At 47.6% G+C, this 11,730-nt stretch overlaps 1 protein-coding gene across 4 annotated transcripts in view; it reads left to right on the top strand.

Moving 5' to 3' along the window:
- The window catches only part of LOC123511788 (ciliogenesis and planar polarity effector 2-like), a 63,636-nt gene that overhangs the window by 45,065 nt on the left and 6,841 nt on the right, over positions 1–11,730 (top strand). The gene's annotated exons all lie outside the window — the stretch shown is intronic.

The raw sequence follows: 11,730 nt of genomic DNA, 5'->3' as shown, positions 1-11,730 counted from the left end.
ACTGACTTCCAGAAATCAGGGAGCTCGCTTAACACTTCCGCTTGAGTCGAATGGGACCGTGTGAATCCAACTTTGGGACAGTAGCGGGGTTTCATGAGACGGTGACGTGGAAGGTTCATGAAACGGTGACGTGGAAGGTTCATGAGACAGTGATGTGGAAGAGGAGGTGGAGAGGTGGCGAACAAGGTAGCAAGTGGAGGAGGTGAGGGTAGTGGAGTATGTTACGGGTGGGCTGTAACATATGGTGATGCAGTACATTGATTCAGATGCACAGATGAATTTATGAATACTGGAAGAGAAACATGCATCCCTCCTCTGTCCCGTATTTGATATGCATTCTCCTACCAGTCTTCTTTTAAACTGGACTCAATGCCTCTCAGACCTACTCTTATGGCCTTACAACTCATTATTATTGTTACCTTCTCACCTGTAGTTGTCTGCTTTCACTGGCTGCATCAGCTTCGTTGTCAGGGTCCAGAACACGCAGGAGCACATCAGCACGAGGCACACAATGGCACAATGGGGGGTGGGTGGCGGGCACCGCCGGACAGAGAAACACCAGCTTACTCACGTCCTTTACTGAGTCCTCAGTTCACAGTACATCACAGGGCAGCCTCCACACACACACACACACAGGGCACTCAGGCACTCCACAGGCATCCCCAGGGGCGGGCACAACAGACCACAGCAGCAGGCAGCACGTCTAGATTAACAGAGCGTGCTGGGAACGTGTGTCTCCCAGTCTTGCCTTGCACGCCCTCACTTGCAGACTGCTGACTCGTGCCGCACACTAACACTCACAATGCCAGCCCGTGCAAACACCCATATGCACATACACACACATTCGTAACAACTGCCCCCCCTTACAAAAAGGTCGACCCGACCTTCCTCACACTATAAAACAGAAAGGCAAAATGCATACAAAATAAACTACAACATTTAGGACAGTTCAAAATCTCTCAGATACACAGGAGGCCAGTGGTGACAGTCACGACAGGGCGAGCAGCAGTCTCCACCACCAGCTGGCTGTCACCTGCATCACTGCCCACTGCCTCCTCAACCTCCTTGGGGACGTCCTCCTTCGTTTCCGGGACATCTTCTTCTTTGGCACTTCCTCCTCGCTCATCTGAATCCCAAGAGAAACTACCAGGCTCGTGGTAGCGCCACAAGTGGTCTGCGTGCACTACCAACGCCCACTTGTGCCCCTCCCAGGGGCTCTGCAGCTTCGGCGAGAGGCCACACCTGCGTCGGGAGTTGTGCAGCCACACCCTGTCCCCCATCTGCATACCTGGCATCTCACATGCAGCGGTCATACAGCTCCTTCATAGCGCGACTCACCATCCTCAGCTTGCCGCGCACCTCACGATGGGCCTCCGCAAGCTGCTTCTGCAAGGCGGCGACGAAGCCCGAGTCCACAGTATGGAAATGCACGTCAGGTGGGCGCCTGGTGGCCAAGTCCACGGGCAGGCTGAGCTCCCAACCGAACATCAGGCAGGAGAGAGTGTGCTCGGTCGCCTCGTGCACTGCGGAGTGGTAAGCCATCAGCATGGCAGGCAACTTAACGTCCCAATCGTCCTGCCCCGCCCCGCATTACTTCGCTAGCTGCTGCAGAAGGGTCCGGTTGAACCTTTCCACCATCCCATCACTCTGGGGGTGGAGAAGCGTGGTCCGAGTCTTGTGTATCCCCAGCAGAGTGCAACACTTGCTGAAGACACGAGATTCGAATTCCCGGCCCTGGTCGCTGTGCTCCTCGGCTGGCACACCAAAACAGGCAAAGAATTCACTCACTAACACTTCTGCCACCGTCTCTGCCTCATGGTTCAGGAGCGCATACACTTCAGGCCACTTTGTAAAATAATCCATGGCCACACATACATAACGATTTCAATAGGGCATAACGGGAAACGGCCCGGCTATATCAACAGCCACTCGCTCCATGGGCACTCCCACTGTGTACAACTGCAATGGAGCACGGTTTCTGTGGGAAGGCCCCTTCTTAGCACTACACATCACACGCCCTGCACCACTCACGCACGTCACTTTGCATGCCCACCCAGTAGCAGCGTTGGCGGAGACGGTGTAACGTGCACTGCTCACCCACATGACCGCTCGTCCCTCCCCCGTGCAGCTCTTTCAACACCTCAGCACATAAGGCACGGGGCACCACCACTAGACATGCATCACTCCCCACAACCCCCAGCCGCTTCCCAGCGCTTCGCCAACACTCCTCGCTTGTCCACTCGCAACGCCTCCCACTGGTCAGCCAAGCACTTAGTAGCAGGGCTCTCCGCTGCCACTTCTATCCAGGCAGGCCGTTCGCCACCAGCCTCCAGCCAGCGGACAATGGGTGCGAGATCAGGGTCCATGCACTGCGCCGCCCGCCACCGCTCATCGCACTCAGGGGCACCTGCAGGCACCAGAGTGTCCAGCGTGTCATCAATCCTCGACAGGCGGTAAGAATCCTTCACAGTCACGTCATTCAGCGCTCGGTAGTCCACACAGAAGCGCTGTGAGCCGTCCTTCTTCACCAGGACTACAGCTAACGACCACGGACTGTCTGACCATTCTATCACCCCCTTCGCCTCCAGGTCATTGACTGTGTGCTGCATCTCTTCACGGTGGGCCGATGCAACACGACGAGGCAGGCACTTGATGGGCGCACTCGTCCCGGTGTTGATGGTGTGCTTGACAAGCAATGTGCGGCCCAGATCCAAGTCACCCTGACTGAACACATCAGCATGGCAACTAAGGGTGTCATGCATCCACTTCGTCTGCACTTCCATCAGGTGGGTGGTGCTCTGCTGCGCCAGGTCCTCCAGGAAGCCTAGCAGCTGGCCCGCCACATGCGGCTGCTCTCCCTGCCACCGCGTCTCGGTCCGCTGCACCTCTTTACACGCCCCAACCAGCGTGCCGGCGAGTATATTTCGAGCCTTGTCAGAGAAGTTAGCCAGTAACACAGTGACTAACTCCTCCCCTGCTCCTACGAGGCTCCTTCCAAGTGCCACACCGTCAGCCAACCGCAGGTCACTCACAGGCTCCCCCAGACCCTCAGCCTCCTTCATCACACGTGTTAAACGGCACTGAAAGCGGGCCTCAGTGCGTGGGGGCAGCCTTAGTCGCTTCGTGGTAACTACCTCAGCATGCCTAACTTCACGAAGGAAAGGCACGTCATGGCCACATACTGTCATTCTCTTCTGCCTGAAGTCAACACAGGCGTCCATCCTCATCAGGTAGTCGTATCCCAGTAAATACTCCTCGTCCAGGTCAGCGACGAAGACCGGCATGTCTTCCTCCACACCACCTACACACACACGAACATTCACCAGACCCTGCAGCGACATGCAGTCCCCCGTTACTCCACACACCTGTTGAGGCGAGTCTGGCAACCACTCAGTTTCCATCAGCCCTGGCCGCACCAGCATGTGATCTGCGTCGCTGTCCACAGTCATGCAACACGGCCTCCCGTCCACGGCGCCTCTCACCTGCGCGCTGCCAACGGTGTAGTGACACTTCACACATGCCAGGGCACTGGAGTTTTGGCCGGCTGAGAGGTGGCCCCTGCCTTCAGCCTGTAGTCGTTTCCTGCTGACACTACCTCCTTTGGGCTGGGGCAAGCGCTGGAGCGGTGTCCAGCCCCGCCACAGTCCTCTCAGCAGGGCTGAAAGGCAACACGATCAGAACGGTCGAGAAAGCGCGCCCTTCGTTCCCTCGGGCACTGGGCCCTCACGTGCCCCTTCTCACCGCACCGCCAGCACCACCCGCCAAACGCTCCCTGGCTTGCCACACGTGACGCTGGCCTCCTCTTCACTTGAGCCTTGAGTCCTCTCACTTCACTGCGGGGCCGGGTGAAGGTAGACAGGGAGCTTGCGGTCTGCATGAAGGCCTCAAACTCCATTGCACGAGCCAAAGCCACTTGCACGTCAGCTGGGTGTGCCTGCCTCACATAAATCTGCAGCTGGTGGTCCACCAAGGCATCCAGGAAGGCATCACGCGCCAACACAGTGACCATTTCCTCACCGGCCGTTGGGTACGCCCTTCTCACCAGTGCCTCTACGTCGTGGGCCAGCTGGGACAGCGTCTCGCCCCTCTGCCTCGTCCTCTTCTTCAGCTGGGCACGATACACCTCAGCCTGGTGGCGGTGCCCGAAGCGACGACGCAGTGCCTCAGCAATGTCAGGGAAGGAGGCACAGTACGTTGGCGGGAGGTGGCCAAAAACCTCGATAGCTGAACCCCTGAGAGCTGTGGCCAGCTGCAAGGCCTTCTCAGCCTGGTCCCAGCCCTGTGCAGCCGCCAGCAAATCAAACTGGGCAGCATAGGACTCCCAGGCCACCTTACCGTCGTATTCGGCAGGCTTGCGAGACTTGAAGCAGGGGAAAGGCGAGCGAGGTGGTGAGGGTGGAGGTGACAAAGACAGTGCACGCGCCATGCCAGACAGGGAAGCGAGGGAAGATGGCGGGGAACTTGATGCCAACAAACCCGCTTTTTCCAGAGGCCGTGAGGCTGCTGGCAGGACCCCAGGAGCCCTCCATGGGCCCACTGCTCCAACAAGGCCCCAGTCCCCGCCCACGGCACCAGGAGGGGCAGAAGCGATACTCCCAGGGCTCCCAAAACATCCCTTGTCGGGCCACAGGCACCCCGCCATATTCGGTTGGTGCCAAACTGCCTCAATCCTTATGTCTCTCACCTCATCCCGCAGCGCCTGCAGGTCATTCTCCAGCTCACCCTTCACGGTCTGCAGGTCACCCTTCACTGCCTGCAGGTTCTGCTCCAGTTCACCTCGCACACTTTCGCAGGAACGATCGGTGTAATCCTGCGCCTCCGCCCTCAAGGAACCCAGGCTAGACTGCAGCACCTCCATCAACTGCTGTGTGTGTTCCGCCTGCCACCGTGTCTGTTCTGCCCTCATAGATGCCATGTTATCAGCTCGAGCTGGTTGGGCTTCCTCTCACCTGGCTCAGCCTCACCACCACCACCATTAGCCTCGGCATGCTCCATTACGCTGACCAGTCACAAGCAACCACAAGCACAGTAAAACACAGGACACTAAATCTTCACTCTTGACACCACTGTTACCTTCTCACCCGTTGTTGTCCGCTTTCACTGGCTGCGTCAGCTTCGTTGTCAGGGTCCAGAGCACAAAGGAGCACATCAGCACAAGGCACACAATGGGGGATGGGTGGCGGGCACCGCCGGACAGAGAAACACCAGCTTACTGATGTCCTTTACTGAGTCCTCAGTTCACAGTACATCACAGGGCAGCCTCCACACACACACACACAGGGCACTCAGGCACTCCACAGGCGTCCCCAGGGGCGAGCACAACAAACCACAGCAGCAGGCAGCACGTCTAGATTAACAGAGCGTGCCAGGAACGTGCGTCTCCCAGTCTTGCCTTGCACGCGCTCGCTTGCAGACTGCTGACGCGCGCCGCGCGCTAACACTCACAATGCCAGCCCATGCAAACACACATATGCACATACACACACATTCGTAACATTATACTCATGCTCAATAATAATTTTCCTTGGAAGCATATTTACAATGCATTATGTATGAGTAGAGTACAATGCTTTATGTTACTAATCAGTGTTTGAATGTTGTATAGTGTTTCTGCTGACATGTTCTTGTATTAACTGTCGGGTGTGGTGGTGTGTGTGACTGACCCTGTGGTGCATAGATTGTGTCTTTAAAGTGCTAACTATGCCTCCCAAGTGGCCGTGAGTTCCAATCTGTAAGGCGAAGCAAGCTAGTGTCAATAACACTCACAAAGAAGGTAGAAATAATGACACGTTTGTCGCAGTTGCAATCACACGTTTTCACTTGAAAACTGGCCTTTGACAAAGGTCATGGAACCTAATCTACTGTTAGTTTCATATGGCTCATTTTGTGGGAATTTGCTATACGAGGAATTAGGGACTTCTCTCTCTCTCTCTCTCTCTCTCTCTCTCTCTCTCTCTCTCTCTCTCTCTCTCTCTCTCTCTCTCTCTCTCTCTCTCTCTCTCTCTCTCTCTCTCTCTCTCTCTGACCAAATAAGTATAAAATATCTGTGGGATTAGTAAGTGTATGATGTTAGTGGGATAAGTAAGCATTAGATAGCAGTAGATTCTGTGAGTTGTTAGATGATTATGTAATTGATATCATTAGTATTATGATTGAGAAGAAAGTTGTGTGCAGCAAGGCTATAGGGAGAAGGGGAGGCATACTGTTACCAAAAAGAGAAGTGCAGTTGCAGAGGTAGTCCTGGCTAGTTTTGCACCCTGGGTGAACAATCCATTGGCGTCCCCAACCCCGCCCCACTTCCCCTTCCCCCGTACACCCCCAATATTATTTTTTAATAATATCAATGAATTATATTGCATTATTTATGTTTTTACTATACATATGTTATAAAGTACAAAAGAGAACAAGAACAAGAGTGACACTCTCTCTCTCTGCAGTGGCAAGTTAATCCCCTTCTCCCTCACCTTTTTTTATGTATAACTCTCAGCAACAAGTTGATGCAATAATAGGGGCACATCAGCACCCACTGCACCAACTATGTGGAAATGAGCGGTATTAGTCTAGAAAACCAGCGATTTTTTTTCCTGTGGACTTTTTTTTTTATATTGAGGGCACTTGTGCGCCCCCAAATAGATTGTGCCCTGGGCAGTCGCCCACAATGCCCATAGCAAAACCGGCTCTGTGCAGTTGGCATGAAAATAGTTGTAGAAGGTAGCAAGAGATGCAACTTTGCAGCAGTGAGAAAGAGGCTGAAGATAGACAGTCAAAAGAGAGAAGTTGATAAAATGAAAGGCTTTTGATTCCACCCTATCTGATAAACCAGCGTGAGTAGAACCGCCCCATAAATTAATGATACTTTATACAGGGGTGGATAAGATAAGGTCCCTGTGCACAGAATTAGTGTTCGGGATGGTGAGGAAAACTGATTCAGAATGTCTAACTTCATAGAAGCTGTTTTTTTGCTAGAGACGAGATGTAAAATTTACAGTTTAGATTAGAGTAAAGGGCAGATAGAGGATGTTCAGTGTAGAAGAGGGTGATGTAGAGTGTTATTCAAAAGGAAGAGAGATAGTTGTCTGGAAGGTTGTGCAAGTTGATAGATGGACAAATTGAGCTTTGAGGCATTGAACAATACTAAATTTGGTTTATTCCAAACATAAATTTCATCAGAGACCAGAGGTCAGGCGTTCTATGGCTTCCATGCATGACCTCTTTATTTTCTGAAAGGATGGTCATCAATGAAAAAATGTGGAAAAATGCAGGATGGTATGGATAACACAAGAAGTTTGATGAATAATAGGAAGAGAGTAGAAGACAGGATAAAACCCTGAGAAACACCACTGTTGATAGATTTAGAACAGTGGCAATATGCTTCAACAGCAATAGATTGGCCGAAAAGAAAACAAGGTGAAGTTGCAGAGGGAAAGATAGAAGTCATAGGAAGGTAGTTTGAGATCATAGCTCTGTGCCAGACTCTATCAAAAGCTTTCGGTATGTCTAAAGCAACAGCAAAAGTTTTAACAATACCTCTAAAGGAGGATGACCAGATCACCAATAGAGTGGCTTTGACCAGAACCATGCTTGCGATCAGATAGAAGATTGTGAAATAATAAATGTTTGAGAAACTTCTTGTGAGGTTAGATTAAAAAACTTTAGGCAAGCAAGAGGTTTCAAGACATTTGTCTCTGTCTTCTGGCTAATTCTTTTCAAATCTTTTAAGGAAACTTGCAGTTAAAGTGGACCTTTTTTTTATATTTTGGCAAGTTTCCCTGTTGCATGAGAAAAAGAGATTAAAGCAATAAGAAAGTAGTTTGAGAAATTAAGAAGAGTCAAACTTTTTATAGGAACAGGCTGAATGTAGACGAACTTTCAGCAAGAAGGAAAGGTAGAGATTAATAGACAGAATTAAAGAGTTAGACTTGACAAGTTGCAAGCATGGAGTCATAATTTCTTAGAACAATTGGAGGGATCCCATCAGGTCTAAAAGCCTTACAAGAGTTTAGGCCAGCCACAGCATGGGAAACATCATTGTGAATTATATCAATAAGTGACATGGAGTAGTCAGAGCAGGAAGAGAGGGAGGAACAAGCCTATAATCATCTAAGGTAGTAGAGTTTTGGCAAAGATTTTAAAGAAGAATTCAGCTTTAGAAATAGATCAGATGGTGATGGTGCCATCAGGATGAAATAAAGAAGGGCAAGATGAAGAAATAAAATTTTTGCTGTTTTTGCCTAGGTTCCAGAAGTCTCAAGGGGAGTTGGATCTCAAAAGATTTTGACACTTTATACTAATGAAAGAGTGTTTGGCAAGTTGAAAAACAGACTTGGCATGATTCTGGCCAAAAATACAAAGCTAATGAGGTTCAGGTGATGGAAGTCTTATGTACCTTTTCTGGACCACCTCTGTATCATGTATAGCATGAGAACAGTATCACAAGCCTTGCACTCTCCCCTACATATTACTGGGCTGTTGCTTGTTGTCCCGAACACTCCCACAGCCTGTTACATCTTAATCCTCTCAGCTCAGGAAAACACCCGGCACTGATTCAAGATCTTGCTGGTTTGCTTCATTAAACCTACTACTCACGCAACCTGGGGCCATTGCAAGGTGACGTACATACCTCGCCGCGCCATCTAAGTTAGTTGTCTCCCAGGTAGCTGAAGTGTCTCTTCCTTCCCGAGGAATGAGGATTTATTCCTTTGTCTGTAAACATACTGTGTGACACTCTTTTGACCAGCAATACTCTCACTCAGCTTCTGGTGATGAATTTCGAGTATTTATTCTGTGTATTTTTGTATTACTGTGCTATGTATTTTTTCGTATTTTGTGCTATCTTCTGATGTTCATGTTTTGTGTTAGGATTCATTTTATTAAAGTTTACTATTGTCTTCTCTTAGGGTACTACTATCAAATATTGCTTTAAGCATTAATGACTGTATTCTAACTCATCTCGGAGAGGAAAAGGGAACTAGACCTCAGTCCAAAACAAGAGCGATCAAAAGGTCCTTTCGACCCCCATACTTCTCTTGGAAATTGAAAAAGTTAAAATGCAGGCATTACAAATGAAATTACAATATGAACAAGAGAAAAACGAACTAGAATGTGAGTGCGCAAACATGAAAGAGAGGAAAAAGACCATGAATATCAACTACAAATGCTTCAACTTCAACTTCAGAACCAGGATCATGCCTCAAACACCCAATAAGATACAAGTACAGTAACTAAGTTTTTGCCTCTTTTACCTCAGAGCTCAGATTACGATCCTAAAGCATTCTTTAGAGAGTTTGAATCCTCTGCACCTATTTTCAGTTACCTAAACAGGATTGGACATGGCTCATCAAGCCAAAATTCAATGGGAAGGCCCTAAGCATGTTAGATAGAGTACATGATAACACTGGCTATGAGGTCATAAAGAATGCCATACTCACAGCCTATGCAGTAACCACAGAAAGATACCTAAATAAAACTGCCACTCAAACTACATAGAGTTCACCTCAGAGATACTCAGAGCCTTGAAAAATGGCTCAAGTCTGCATCAGTTACCACTTTCAATGATCTGGTAAGCCTCATAGCACTGGAGGAATTCAAACATAAAGATCCCATACTCAATCATGTTGCACATCACAGCCAAGGATGAGACAGCCCTACTTAAAGCTGCACAAATAGCAGATGTGTTTTCCCTAGTACATTGCCCTGCATTCTCGGGAGAGGAGAAAACTCAGCCTATTGTTAAGCCAGTTGCAAGTAATCAGGAAGATAGTAGACATGTAGATACTGATTCCAAGTCTAGTATATTCTGCACTTTTATGTAAGAAAACTGGCCACCTCATAAAAAAACTGTCCTGACATTAGATGTATATGTAGTGCCAGGGACACTAATATTAAGTTATTAATCAATCTTATAATATAAATGTAACTACGACACACGTGAGTATCATATCACAGACATATGTACAATCAGACAGACGGTAGCTTGACTGTCTGCCAGAGAGAGAGAGAGAGAGAGAGAGGAGGTAATCAAATTGTGAATTAAAAATACTGAATTCAATCGCTGCGTAATTAGAAGTTTAACACAAGAATTTTTCACTCCAATCGGCAGAGGGAGAACTGAGCTGTTCGTAAAAATGTCTTCCATCAATGTAATATCAATAATAATGTTAGCCAAATCACTTTTAATTACACCCGGGCCAGTCATATTGTCACAATTGCCAGTAATTTTTGGGAGGGAGTTTACAACCATGCCCAAGAATGTTTCGAGTGCGAGAGGTTTTTCTCATTGTACTATCTTCATCTTCACCCTGCACCCAAACAGGTCAATTGCTTGCGCTGCTCCTGTAAAAAGTAACGTAACTTTATATAAAACATAATGCTTATACACATATATTATTAAATTGTACAGTACCATCTCTATCTTCATCTGAGCAGATAACAGCGACTAACCTCTCTCTATTCTCAATATTCTGTGTGTGTTTTGATAGGCTATGTTTTTAGTGAAAATAGGAAAAGTGTAGGGTTACTGTGTTGGCGGTAGTGTTGAAAGAGGATGGGAGGGGGGAAATGTCATCACTTGGTACAATGCTCCCATAAATCAGTGTATTTAGACCTATAGATCAGATTAAGTGAAATTTCTTGGGAAAATAAGGAACAATAAGGTGAAAGGCATGTGTGGTGCAAGAACGTCACAGGTGAAAAGTTAAAAGTACATTAATTTTGTGTAAAATAGTGAATCGTACTATGTAATTGTTTTTCTAGTGTTTACTTTGTGGTGAGTGGTATGTCCTCTTTTGGTGGACTGGGCTGTAAGTCAAAACAAATGTGATTGTGGGGAGAAAGTTCTCGATGTTATTCAATCAATTTATTCATTTTTTTTAATTAAATTTATTGAAAAGTATTGTGAATTTGTATTCTTGGGTTAACCATTTAAATTATAACCAGTGCCTTAAGTTCAGCTACCGCTATGGTTTGTCAAAAATAAAGCTCAGCATTTCTAAAAGAATAATAATGTTTCCACCCGAAACATTTCTTCCCCCCCCTCCCCCCGCATTACACCGGTGGCTTATCAGTGGGATTTACAGTCGCAGCAGTTCACCTGGAAAATATATCACTCACAAATAATGTGGAAAGTTGCCTTAGTAGGACAAAGCCAAATTCCTCAGCAGTTTAGTTTCCCAGATGTGAAGATAAAAATACTTTGTGCGCCAGGAGCCAAAGCTTGTAATTTTTTTGAGGATTCACAGGTGAAAGATATCTTGAAATGGGAACATGATTTAACAATTTTGTGGATAGGCAGTAATGATATTGATGATATTGAAAGCCATGTGACCCAGAAATTATTTTCAACTTCATAAAAGAAATTTGTCATGAAATTCAAGAAGAGTGCCAATTTAATTGATTGATTGATTGATACATTTATTGTTGAATTAATAAATAATTACAACAAAGGAGGAGGATGGGCCTTGCCACCCACCCCCTGGGCAAGGAATTAAGGTTAAAGTATGACAAAAATAACTCTGGACAGTATACACAGCAAGAATACAAGTATTTCAATAAATAAATACACATATTGCACACCTTATTGCCTAAGACATCCTACAGTCTGGGAGCAAACTGAGGATATTCCCTGAGTATTTCCTTGAGGGTGGCAGAGTCTAGGAGATGGTCAATGAGGCTGTACAAGTCATGCTGACCTTGTGGCCTAAATTTAGCAATGAGAGGACATTCCATGATATA

This window comes from Portunus trituberculatus, chromosome 32 (genome assembly GCF_017591435.1).
Source record: "Portunus trituberculatus isolate SZX2019 chromosome 32, ASM1759143v1, whole genome shotgun sequence".
Classification (NCBI taxonomy): domain Eukaryota; kingdom Metazoa; phylum Arthropoda; class Malacostraca; order Decapoda; family Portunidae; genus Portunus; species Portunus trituberculatus.
Note: the sequence above shows the minus strand (reverse complement) of the source record. Positions and strands in the feature narration are given on the sequence as shown.